This window comes from Somniosus microcephalus, chromosome 14, assembly GCF_052327205.1.
Source record: "Somniosus microcephalus isolate GS21.2 chromosome 14, FLI_Smic_1.0, whole genome shotgun sequence".
Classification (NCBI taxonomy): Eukaryota; Metazoa; Chordata; class Chondrichthyes; order Squaliformes; family Somniosidae; genus Somniosus; species Somniosus microcephalus.
In genome coordinates, this window is record NC_141000.1 from 34,488,524 (window position 1) to 34,501,180 (window position 12,657).

The 12,657-nt window shown below is 49.3% G+C and overlaps 1 protein-coding gene across 1 annotated transcript in view; it reads left to right on the forward strand.

Annotated features, from left to right (window-relative positions):
* The first annotated feature begins 3,883 nt into the window (after positions 1-3,883).
* zc3h13 (zinc finger CCCH-type containing 13) overlaps positions 3,884-12,657 on the forward strand; it is a 163,461-nt gene continuing 154,687 nt past the window's right edge. Inside the window, exon 1 of the mRNA XM_086006488.1 lies at positions 3,884-4,038. The gene's annotated coding sequence lies outside the window, so the exon portion shown is untranslated. The remainder of the gene's footprint in view (positions 4,039-12,657) is intronic.

Consider the following 12,657-nt stretch of genomic DNA (forward strand, 5'->3'; position numbering starts at 1 on the left):
GGGCAGGAGAGGCCGAGGCTTCGAGGCCTGCAAAAACGGTGAAAGGTAGGAAAATTAATGAGGTTAGAGAAAATATTTACAAATTAATTAACTTTAAAAAAAAATAATTTAATTGTGTTTTAAAAGCAACTTTTTTTTTGCTGGAAATTTGAAAATAAACACGCAGAAAGTGGGAAAAAGAAATGAAGAGTTAGGAATCAAGATGGCGGCCACTCACCTCAGCTCAGAAGGATTAGGCCCGCCCACACACGCAATGAAATGCCCCCCGTGATGCACCGATTGGTCAACCATCAGGTTAATCCCCTGTCCGATTGGTCAACAATCACGTCACTCAACGCTAATGTGAGGAATGTTGCCGTTTTTTGAACCTTTTTTGTATAGTCGGAACAATTTTTGTCTGACCAAGAAGTAAATACGCCTATGAGAGTCCCCTAATGATAAGCTTTCTTTTGATATAACATATGTGTAGGTATGCTCTATAACTTTTGATTGTATAGCCGGACAGACAGAGAGACGGAAAGACGGACCGTTTTATATATACCAGCTGGAGTGCCCGGTGGTGCCGAGGCTTTTTTGAGGGCATGTTGTTGTTGGAAGAGAGAGAGAGAGCGACTGGGGGGAAGAGAGAGAGCGACTGGGGGGAAGAGAGAGAGCGACGGGGAGGAGAAAAGGGGGGGGAGAGAAGGGGTGGGAGGGAAGGTGGGGAGGGAAGGAGGGGAGGGAAGGGGGGGAGTGGGAAGGGGGGGAGCGGGGGGTGAGGGAGGGGAGAGGGGGGAGAGAGGGGGAGAGGCCGGGTTGCCGGGGTAACCCTCCTCCCCCTCCCGCGGCCCGCCCCTCGCGAGCCCCCCCCCGCAAGCTCCGCCCCCCCCCACCCGAGGCTGGGCCTGAGGCGACTTGAGACGGACGATTGCGGGTGGCTCCCGAGCTCCGCCCCCTCCCGAGGCCGGGCCTGAGGCGACTTGAGACGGCTGATTGCGGGTGGTCTGGCCGGGTTAACCCTCCTCCCCCACCCGAGGCCCGCCCCCCGCACTCCTGAGCCCCGCCCCCCAGCTCTCCCGAGAGCCCCGCCGCCCGAGCCAGCATGAAGACCGCCGAGCGGGGAAGAGAGACGCCGCATCTCACCTGTTGGCTTCCCGTGCTCTGTGCCTCGGACTTCTGTGTGTCGCCTGCTGCGCGCGCACCCTGTGCCTGTCCCGTGTCCCTCGCGGCTGATGCCATTGCCCCGGGTAACGTGACGGGGGAGACTGGGGGTGGGGGTGAGGCGGTGGAGGAGCTTACCACAAGCCGTGGGACAATTACCTAGCTCGGGCGTGGCTGGGCAGGAGAGGCCCAGGCTTTTTGAGGCCTTACAAAAACGGGGAAAGGTAGGAAAAAGAATCAGGTTAGAGAAATATTTACAAATGAATTAACTTTTTTAAAAAACAATTTAATAAAAGCAATTTTTTTTTGCTGGAAATGTAGATTTGAAAAGAAACACGCAGAAAGTGGGAAAAAGAAATTAACAGTTTGGAATCAAGATGGCGGCCACGCACCTCGGTTCAGAAGGATAAGGCCCGCCCACACACGCACCGATTGGTCAACCGTCATGTCACTGAAGCATAGGATTGGTCAATCGTCCTGTCATTCGACTCTAGGAGGGCCCGCCCGCACGCGCGACGAACCCGCCCCCGCGACGCAGCGATTGGTCGACCGTCGGGTCGCTCGACCGTACGATTGGTCGACCTCGACGTCACTCGATGCTAATGAGTGGATAATGAGCGGAATTTTGAACGTTTTTTGGATACCGCGGGCGCAATTTTTGTCTCGCTGAAACGTAAATACGCTTATGACCGTTCTGGAATCGTAAGCTTTCTTTTGATGTAACGCACGTGTAGGTACGCTCTATAACTTTAGAGTGTATAGCCAGACAGACAGACAGAAGTACCGCTTTATATAGATAGATAGATAGAAGAATATAGATAGATAGATAGAAGAATATAGTAGATAGATAGAAGAATATAGATAGATAGATAGAAGAATATAGATAGATAGAAGAATATAGATAGATAGATAGATGGAAGAATATAGATAGATAGATAGATAGAAGAATATAGATAGATAGAAGAATATAGATAGATAGATAGATAGAAGAATATAGATATAGATAGATAGATAGATATAGAGACTAGCAGGGGGTGCCCAGCATTGCCAGGGCAATTTTGGGCCGCGCGGTCTCCCTGCCCCTGTCTGTCCCCTCGCTCTCTCCCTCCCTCTCCCCCTCTCTTCTCCTGTCCCTCCCTCCCGTCTCTCCCCCTCTCTCTGTCCCTCCCTCCCGTCTCTCCCCCTCTCTCTGTCCCTCCCTCCCCTCTCCCTGCATAGCGCCTCAGGCCCGGTGCCGTTGTGATAGTGGCTGTGCGGGGCCTAGCGGTTGAGGGCCGGCCGGGATGTCGGGCCGAGACAGACCCGAGCTGAGCTCCCCAGGGGATCGCGCGGTTGACGGCCGGCAGCTGCCAATGACCCGCCCGCTGCGTGTAAACTTATCTGCCGCTCCCGGAGTCGCAATGTGGGGGTTTGTTTGGCCGGTGCTGTCCCTGTGGGGATGAAAAAAATGGCGGCGAAGTTTAGGGAGACTGGAGGATTAGGTCCCGCCCGTGACGCACCGATTGGTCAACCATCAGGTCACTGAACTGTAGGATTAGTCAAGCAGCACGTCACTCAACGCTAATGAGAGGTAGGATTGGTCAACCGCTAATGAGTGGATTTTTGAACGTTTTTTGTATAGTATTTTTGTCTGACCAAAAAGTAAATACACCTATGAGAGTCGCCTAATGATAAGCTTTCTTTTGATACAACATATGTGTAGGTATGCTCTATAACGTTTGATTGTGGATAGATAGATAGTCTAAAGGCGGAAGTCACACCCCCATCCACATCCATGGGGCTGTGGTGGAAAGGGTGGACAGCTTTAAGTTCCTCGGAGTCCACATCACGGAAGACCTCTCCTGGTCCCTCAATACCTCCTCTCTGGTGAAGAAGGCCCAGCAGCGCCTATATTTCCTAAGGAGGCTGAAGGGATGTAACCTGTCACCCCTGATCCTCTCTAACTTTTACCGCTGCACAATAGAGAGCATCCTGACGAACTGTATCACAGTATGGTATGGCAGCTGTAGCTACTATGACCGGAAAGCCCTGCAGCGGGTAGTCAAAACTGCCCAACGCATTACCGGCACCCGGCTACCGACCATAGAGCACATATACCAGAAACGCTGTTTACGGAGGTCACGGACCATCATCAAAGACCCTACCCACCCCAGCCAGTCTGTTCGCCCTCCTGCCATCTGGGAGACACTACAGATGCATTCGCACCCGAACGACCAGATTTAGGAACAGCTTCTTTCCCAGGGCTGTCATCCTACTGAACTCCACAAATAAACTCTAAAGCCTGCACATCTGCCAATGCACTTTATTATGGTTATGTTTATGTTAATGTATTACAAGCCAAATGAATGTTGAATGTTTAAATGTCTTAATCTAAATGTACACTCTCGGGAGCCGGCTCGCAAGCCTACATTTCGTTGTACTGCACTTGTGCACTAACAATGACAATAAAGTTGATTATGATGATTATTATGATTATGAGATGAGTTTTGCCTTTTCTGTGAAACAAACAGAACTTTTTTCAATTCCATGTGTCTGAGAGTGAAAAAAGCTTTACTTATTTCAGTGGGGGATCCTGATGTTGAAAAGAGTTGTTACTGAAACAAAAGCCGTTTGTTTGCGATGTATGGAGCTCATTTTAATCTGCCTTACCGGCTTCACTCACTTCAGAGGTGAGCACAGGTTCTCTTCTCAAGGCCTTCACATAAGTCTTCCCATTGTGACAGGCGACCGTCACGGAGTGATGACGCAGATGGGCCGTCTGAGCGAGCGCGAGCGCGAGCGGCAACGCGGGCTCGAGAGCGCGAGCCGGAGGCGGCGGCGGCAGTGCGGACCCTCAGCGACACGACCCTCAGCCCACCCCAGCGGCCAGTCAGTCAGCGACATCCTCAACCGCTACAGGTACCCACAGTTACCGGCCTCGCGACTGCACAGAAGCTCCTGGCTGTCTTGCCGGGAGGCGAGGCAGTACCCGCTCTAGGCCTGACGGGTGAGCCTGGGCCTCGAGTCCAGGCGCTCGCCGACCGCGCGGATGCGACAAGGACGATCTGTTAGCGGGTTAACAGGCGCGGAGTGACTATGACAGGAGAGCCCACCCAGGGCAATACCCCGCCCGCGACCCTTCCCCCGAAACGGGGCGGCTGGAGGCTACACCCCCCCCCCCCCCCCCTCCTCCCAGTAACAGGGCAGTAGGAACAAAAGGGGGCGGCCAGGTTGCCTGGGGTGCAGCATTTCGGGCCCAATTTTATGTTGGCTTTTAAAATCCAGGATGTTTTGTTAGCATAGCCAGCTATCGGTGCGCGTTAAAGGGGAACTCAAGTCTGGGTGGTTGCTTTTTATTCCAAGTATTCCCCCCCTCCCTCCTCCATACACATTCAAAAGGGCAAAGTTACAAGAATTATATTCATGCAGGCCACTCCTTGCTTGGCAGCTCCATCTGGAAAGTTGTACTGGAAGGATGTGTTAAGATGGACTGAATGGCCTTCCTCATCTGTAAGTATTTTTGGGGAGAAATTAATCATAAAACAGGCAGTAGCACATCTGCCGCCTGTTCTACGTCCCAGCCTGATTTTCAGTTCCAGTGAAATCACAATGTGTGACGGGCAGCCGATCCGCTACTGCGGGAAGATGAATTTCTACCCCCATGTGCTCCTATGTGCCTTGGAATCACTCAATTGGAAACTTTGGGGGCCATGACTTTGAACTGGCCCAAAAGCCGATCCAGTGGCATCTGATCCTAAGAAATCAAATTGCCAAAATAACAGAAAATGCTGGAAAAACTCAGCAGGCCAGGCAACATCCGTGGAGAGAAATTAAGAGTCGACGTTTCGGGTGAACCCTTTTTCAAAACTGGAAAGGAAATAAAATAGATCGAAGGCAGGGCTGTCAAATCAAATTGCCAGTCGGGGAAGCAGAGGACTTTCTTGAGGCCCCGTGATTCCAGATTGGCTTGCAGGTCCCATCTGAAATTGCAACCCCTGTTTTCAATAGAGCTTCCCACCATTGACATCATGGAATGATTTAGCCCACTCAAGGGTTTCCATGCGGGCAATTGAACGAACAGTATTCCCCAAGACTTTGGTTCCTGTTTAACTTCTGGCACGCTTGCCATCGCAGCCATCTGTTTGGCGTGCGAGGAAGGCTGCATGTATATCTGCTTGTATATCTGGTGTTGTGCTTTTCCAGGTTCATGTAACTTTTGCAGTTTTAAAGGAGAAAGCTGTTGGATTTCTTTTCAGAATCATAGAATCTTACAGCACAGAACAAGGTAATTTGGCCTATTGTGCCTGTGAATCAAGAATGTGAGATTTACTATGATCCTCTGATAGGAGGTTGAACTATATTCAAAAGATCTATGTAAAAATGAACAGGGTATTTTCCAAATAATAGAAGGAAAAATGCTGACACACTGCTCGTTTTAAGAGTTTGATGCCACATAGCCATTTGAGGAGTGATTGTTCCCTAAAGCACTGCTGCACAATGGCTTGTTCCAATTCTGCACTTCAGTTCTTTGAAAAGATAAGGCACATAAAAAAAACTGGTGATGGCAATGAACAGCTTTGCTACACAGACCAGGTTCTAGCTGATTTCAGCCATAGTGGTGAGGTGATATGGGTGCAACAATTGGGTTTGGCATCCTGGGTTAAGGAAGGGAAAACAGGCTAAGTTAATCGCTATCCAGCAACCTCTGCTTGAAGTACATATAGGGTTGCAAAGGGGTGGAAAGTTTCCGGGAAATTTCCGGAAATTTTCCACGGGAAGTTTAGCTTGGGAATTTTGGGAATTTTGCCCAAAAAAGCACATGCTAGCATAATATTGTTTTTTTTGTATTGCTTTCTTTTTTTTTCCACAGGTCCTCTCTTAAAATTACTAACAGAGATGGAATCTTAATTATTAAGGAATTTCTTAATCAATATATGTTTATCTTCTTACTTGGCTTGTTTTAATACTTACAAGTTTTGTGTGTGACTGTGAACAAATGTGTCCTGATTGGTTGGATGAGCGATTAGCTGCCTCTATTTGTAATATTTGCATATCAAATTGTGATTGGCCTGCAGGCATCTGTAAGACTGCTATAGTTTTTTTTAAGATCCAGGTTAGGGGTCCTGAGGTAAGTCATTTTGTTTTCTGCTGATGTTGTGATGATGCAGTAAGTAAATCAGACTTTATACCAAATAAACCAGTTACTTGTTGAACTCTGTTGTCCTTCAATTTAAAATATACAAAATAATACACTATTGGTGATGTAGCGTCGTGTGTGTACAGGTCATGCTTCCATCACATGGAGCATCAGCAAAAATGTACTCACCCTGTTGCAATCGTGCTGATCGACTGCAGTTTGACACAGAGATGAATGCCCTTTATTTCTCTGCATAGAACAATGCCACGTTTACCGTCGGATGTGTGGAAGGATTTTACCCCAGGCATTAAAGATGGAAAGACTGTGTACATGTGCAAACACTGTAGAAAGCCATATGTAAAGAATGCCACAAAGATGCAGCAGCATTTATCCAAATGCAACAACTTCACTCAAAGCTCACAGCAGTCAGCCCAGAGTTCCTCTGCTTCCATTCAAGAAGATGATGGTTCTCATTCAGCATCAGGCTGCTTATCATCAGCAACTCCTGGCCCACTTGGAAGGTTCTTTGATACAATGGATAACCATAGCCAGAAGAATGCAGATGAGTGCCTTGCTCGAGCTGTATATGCAACAGGCTCACCCCTCATGCTCACAGCCAATGTGTACTGGAAGAGATTTTTCAATGTTGTTCGCCCTGCATACTGTCCTCCCACCAGACATGCTTTGTCTACCTATTTGCTGGAGGCTGAGTATAACAGAGTCCAAGGAAAGCTCAAAGAAACGATAGCGATGGCAGATTGTGTTGCAGTTACCTCAGATGGGTGGTCAAATGTACGAGGGGAAGGCATGGCATCATAAACTACATCGTCTCCACTCCTCTCCCAGTGTTCTTCAAGAGCACAGACACGAAGGACAACAGACACACAGGCACATACATTGCTGATGAGCTGAAAGCGGTCATCAACGATCTTGGATCACAAAAGGTCTTTGCAGTAGTTACTGACTGCTGCGAATATGAAGGCTGCTTGGGCTCAAGTGGAGGAGGCCTACCCTCATTATTATGTCTATCGGGTGCGCAGCTCATGGGCTTAACCTGCTCCTCAAGGACATCTGGCAAAGTTCTGTACCAAGCAAGGTCTTTGGAATGGGGATGGGATATAGGAATCATGCAAGCATATCAGTGCACATACCTGGTGGAAGGGACTTTGTGCATCTGAGGCCCTGTCACCTATTGCATCGGTGATACTCCAAATCCCACCTTCATCAGCGGCCTCTGAACGAAACTGGTCACTTTTTGGGAATACGCATACAAAGGTGCGCAACAGGCTGACTAACAAGAGAGTGGAGAAACTGGTGGCTATCCGGGTGAACCTACAACTTATTGAGCCAGATACAGAAGTGTCCACCACACAGCTAGACACTGACACAGAGGAGGAAATGGACACGTCAGAGTCAGAGAATCAGGAGGAGCAATGAGGAGTAGAAGACTCAGAAGACTCATGAGTAGAAGACTCAAAGGGACAAAATAAGGACAAATTACAGGCTAAATAAGCTGACGCTCTTTTTATTTTATTTTAGATGGGTCTTTTTTGTGGGGGTTCAATAAAGTTCAAAATTATAACCTAAATAAAGTTTTGAAAGCCTGCTTTTATTTGTATGGAACAGTATGTCTATTTTGACGACAAAGATAATATAAGGGTCAGAGACAAAAACCATCAGTGTGCAAAAAAACTCAATTCCCGAAAATTCCCATGGAAAGTTTCCTCTTTTAAAAATTCCCAGAATTTTGCAACCCTAAGTACATAGATGAGCATGTGATGTGAAGGCAGAATCGGGCTTGACTATTATGCTATGTGGTCAAATAGCCTCTACTGACACTGTCTGAACTCTCAAGTGGACAAGACTAACTGGACAAGGCATTGGAGGACAACTGATGTGGAACTGTACCTCAACAAGGAGTTGATCCTTTCATCAGGGAGAAAACCAGTGGGAAAAGGAGGGTAAAAAATTTCCAAATGCCAGATTGGAGAAATTAACTATGGTTATAGAGAAGGGTACCATGTGTGTGGCAATCACAAGATAAAATGGATGAGGAAGGCCATTCGAGGCTCATTCATCCAGAAGGAACCTATAGTTTCTCTTCCCACCGCCGAACACCCCCCCCCCCCCCCACAAATCAAAGCACCCGGCTGTTTTAATGACTCTCAAGGTGGCACGGTGGCATAGTGGTTAGCACTGTTGCCTCACAGCGCCAGAGACCCGGGTTCGAATCCGGCCTCGGGCGACTGTCTGTGTGGAGTTTGCACATTCTCCCCGTGTTTGCGTGGGTTTTCTCCGGGTGCTCTGGTTTCCTCCCACAGTCCAAAGATGTGCGGGTTAGGTTGATTGGCTATGATAAATTGACCCTTAGTGTTAGGGGGATTAAATACATGGGGTTACAGGGATAGGGTGGGATATGTGTTGGTGTAGGGGTTACGGGGATTGGGTGGGATATGTGTCGGTGCAGGCTCGATGGGCCGAAATGGCCTCTATCTGCACTGTGGGGTTTCTGTGATTTCTGTGAAGGTTTTGCCCGTTACTTTACCTGAAAAGCTTTATGTGAAGAACTTCCAGATATCAGTCTTAAATTTGCCTTTCAGTAGTTTAAACTTGTACCCTGTTGCCTTACTGTCATGGTTTAGTTTGAAGTCGTGTTCTGGTTTTAGTTTTTTCTGTCCATTCACACTCTTATCTGGTATCTTTGTATAATGCATGTATATACTGTGAAATTTATTTTAAACAGACAATTAATCTCATATCCAGAAGGAAAAGCTTCTCCAGTGGCTCTGGGTAAATGCATTACCTAATGTGAAACTGAGCCATACAGTCAGATGGATTCCTTGGTTTGGTTTGTGCTAGATTGGCTGGTCTTAGCTGGGGTGATGTTACAGTTTGCCTCAGTGTCCCTGGACTGAGGAGCGGAAGGATTGGCCAGGGCTCCTGTTCCTGATCAGTATCTAGTGATCCTGTAAGTGTGTTTATGTTTGAATGTTGAGTGACACAGGACGGGCTCATTTGTAATGTGCTCATGTGTGACCTGCTGACATGTGATTCGGTGAGGTGTTAGAGAGCTGCTGCCACTCCCATGTTCAAGTTGTGGCTAGGTGAGACAAAATTGGGAATTTTTTAAAAAGCCCGCCTGATGATTTGCCTGCCCACTGTTTAAAACTCTTTTATTTATGTTTTGCTAAAGCACTTTTTAAGCTCAGCTCTAGGAAACTTTCTCAGGATTGATTGTAACACAATTCTGTTAACAGAATTTGAAATGGCTGTCTTCCTTGACTGCCTTCCAACTTCTCAGATGGTCAATCAGTTAAATTCTGAATCACTGTTTGGGATAAGTGCTAAATAAAATTTCACTGCATTAAGAATTAAAATTTGAGAGGAGTCCCAGCAGTTCTTGTGATAGGAGAACTAATAATTCAAAAAGCTGGGGTCAGAGTCAAGTGTTTGAATTTTTGCCTGGTTCTCTGTTGGGCCCCTAAAACAGCATGTTCTATTAGGTGGAGGAGGAATAGGAAATAGAGAGCAAGGACAGAAGAGAAAAGATTACCAGATTTCTCCCCCACCCCTGCAGAAATGCACTTTCTGGGAGGTGGGTGGACCTCCAGTATTCATCTGCCAAATTCTCTGCCCGGAGGAGGTAGCATTAGGGATTTAAGTGGGAAGAATAATTAGAACTTTTTCCCCCTTGACATCCCCCACTCTACCCACAATTTGCTCCCTTCCTCCCCTCCTCTCCAGGACGCTTGGACTCGTGTTGGGGCACAATTCCACAGGTGATGGCCATTCTTTGATGCTTGGATCGAGTGGCCATTTTGTGAGCCAAGATGGTGAGTTTAAGTAAGCTAATTGACTATGAAAGTCATTCCAGCCAAACTCGATCCTGTCCTCGTCTGGCGTCTGCGCGTGCACTTTCCGCAGAGGTCACTGGACAGAGATGAGATGTGAGAATGCATATTGTTTACAACCTTGGCATCCTGTTTGCCCTGAGTTAGGCTTCCAACATGATATCCTCCATCACAAAGACTGCCTGCTTCCAGCTCCACAACAACACCCACTGACATCCGACCTCACCTCATTGCTGCTGAAACTCTCACTCGTACCTTTGTTACCTTCAGACTTGATTGCGCCAGTGTTCGCCAGGGCTTCTCATCCTGCACCCTCTCTAAACTTCAGTTCATCCAAAACGCTATTGCTCATATTCTATCCCTCACAAAATTGTGCTTGCCCATTGTGGTAAACCACTGTTTGTATTCCACTGTGTACATGCCTGGACATGCCTCGGCTGACTCCTCCCACAAGTCCTAGTATAAAGGTGACTGCTCCCCAGCCCTTTGTATTTCTGGACCGGTCGACCACTCGAGGCAGACCTTCATTCTTTTGTTAATAAAAGCCTTTAGTTACTCTCTTAACTCTCAGTCTTTTATGAGTAATTGATAGCGCATCAATTTTATTAACAAAATTTTTATAATGGAGAAGATCCTCACACCAGCATGCCTGGACTTAGATCATCGGGAGGCGGACTCATCCACCAAGTTTACTCACTGGCTTAAGTGTTTCGAAAAATTCCTGACCGCCTCCGCAGCAATCAAATCGGACGAGGACAAACTGGATGTCCTGACCTCCAAAGTGAACCACCGAGTGTACTCGGTCATCCAAGACGCGACCTCGTACGCGGACGCTATCAAGCTCCTCAAGGACCAGTACACACGCCCAGTGAACGAAGTGTACGCCAGGCACCTTCTGGGGAGTCGTAAACAACAACCTGGGGAATCGACCGTGGAATACCTTCAGGCACTGTCTGTGCTTGGCCGGGCCTGTGGTTGTAAGGATGTAAAGGCCGCCGTGTACACAGAGGAACTTATCCGGGACGCTTTTGTAGCGGGCCACAGATCCAATTACACCCGACAGCGACTGTTGGAGCAGAGTGACCTCGACCTCAACACGGCCTCTGAACTCGCACTATCATTGGATGCAGCCTACCGGGGCATGGATGCCTACTCCTCTGCACCGTGGACGCCGCGGGGAATGACAGCCTGGGACACGGTAGGACCGCCTCATAGCGCCGTGCCACCCCAGCCACACCCCAGCAACGGCCCAACTACCGCAGCAGTGTCCCAAGGCCAGACAGCAGTGCCCCAAGGCCAGAAATGCTACTTCTGTGGCCAGGCAAAACACCCCAGAGCGCGCTGCCCAGCGAAAAACGCGATCTGCTCGGGCTGCGGGAAGAAGGGACACTACGCTAGCGTCTGCAGGGCCAAAGCCACCCCGAACCCCAGCAGCGCTGCGTGTGGGCCATGCGGGCCGCCATCTTGGGCCTCCCCGGCCATGTGCGAACCACCGGTACAGCAGCCATTTTGGACGCCTCCAGCCACATGGGGATCATGGACGCCACCATCTTGGACGACAGCCGGAACGCAGCAGGCCCCCAACACCGCCTCATCTGATACCCGCAGCGACACACCGACCCCTACGCTGGCATCCGTTACACTGGACCAAGCGAGACCGCACCAGCTGGCCAGTTCCACAATGGACATTAAGGTAAATGGTCACGATACAATCTGTCTTTTTGACTCTGGGAGCACGGAGAGCTTCATCCACCCCGACACGGTGCGGCGTTGCTCTCTCCCAGTCCTGCCTGCGCACCAGCGGATTTCTATGGCCTCCGAGTCCCAGTCGGCGGACGTCGGCGGCTACTGCGTGGTGACACTCTTAGTAGACGGGACTGTGTACGATCATTTTAAACTTCTGGTCCTGCCCGACCTCTGCGCTGCCGTCCTGCTGGGGTTAGATTTTCAGTGCCACCTTAAAAGTGTTACGATGGCGTACGGTGGACCCCTCCCCCCACTCACAGTCCGCAGCCAGCAGCTTCCAAATTGCCCGCCGCGCACCAGGTGCAACCTCTCCACACTCAGTCACCCACCCCCCCCCCCCCACTGTTTGCTAACCTCACCCCTGACTGTAAGCCCATCGCCACAAAGAGCAGGCGATACAGTGCCGGGGACAGGGTTTTCATTAAAACCGAAGTGGAGCGGCTCCTGAAGGAAGGGGTTATTGAGGGCAGCACCAGCCCCTGGCGAGCCCAGGTTGTGGTCGTTAAGACCGGCGAGAAGCAGCGCCTGGTCATCGACTACAGCCAGACAATAAATCGCTACACCCTGCTGGACGCCTACCCACTCCCCCGCATAGCTGATATGGTCAACCAGATCGCGCAGTACCGCGTCTTCTCGACCATTGACCTGAAATCAGCGTACCACCAGCTCCCTATCTGCCCTGAGGACCGCCAGTATACTGCCTTTGAGGCAAACGGCCGCCTCTATCACTTCCTTAGGGTTCCCTTTGGCGTCACCAACGGGGTCTCCGTCTTCCAAAGGGAGATGGACCGGATGGTAGATCAA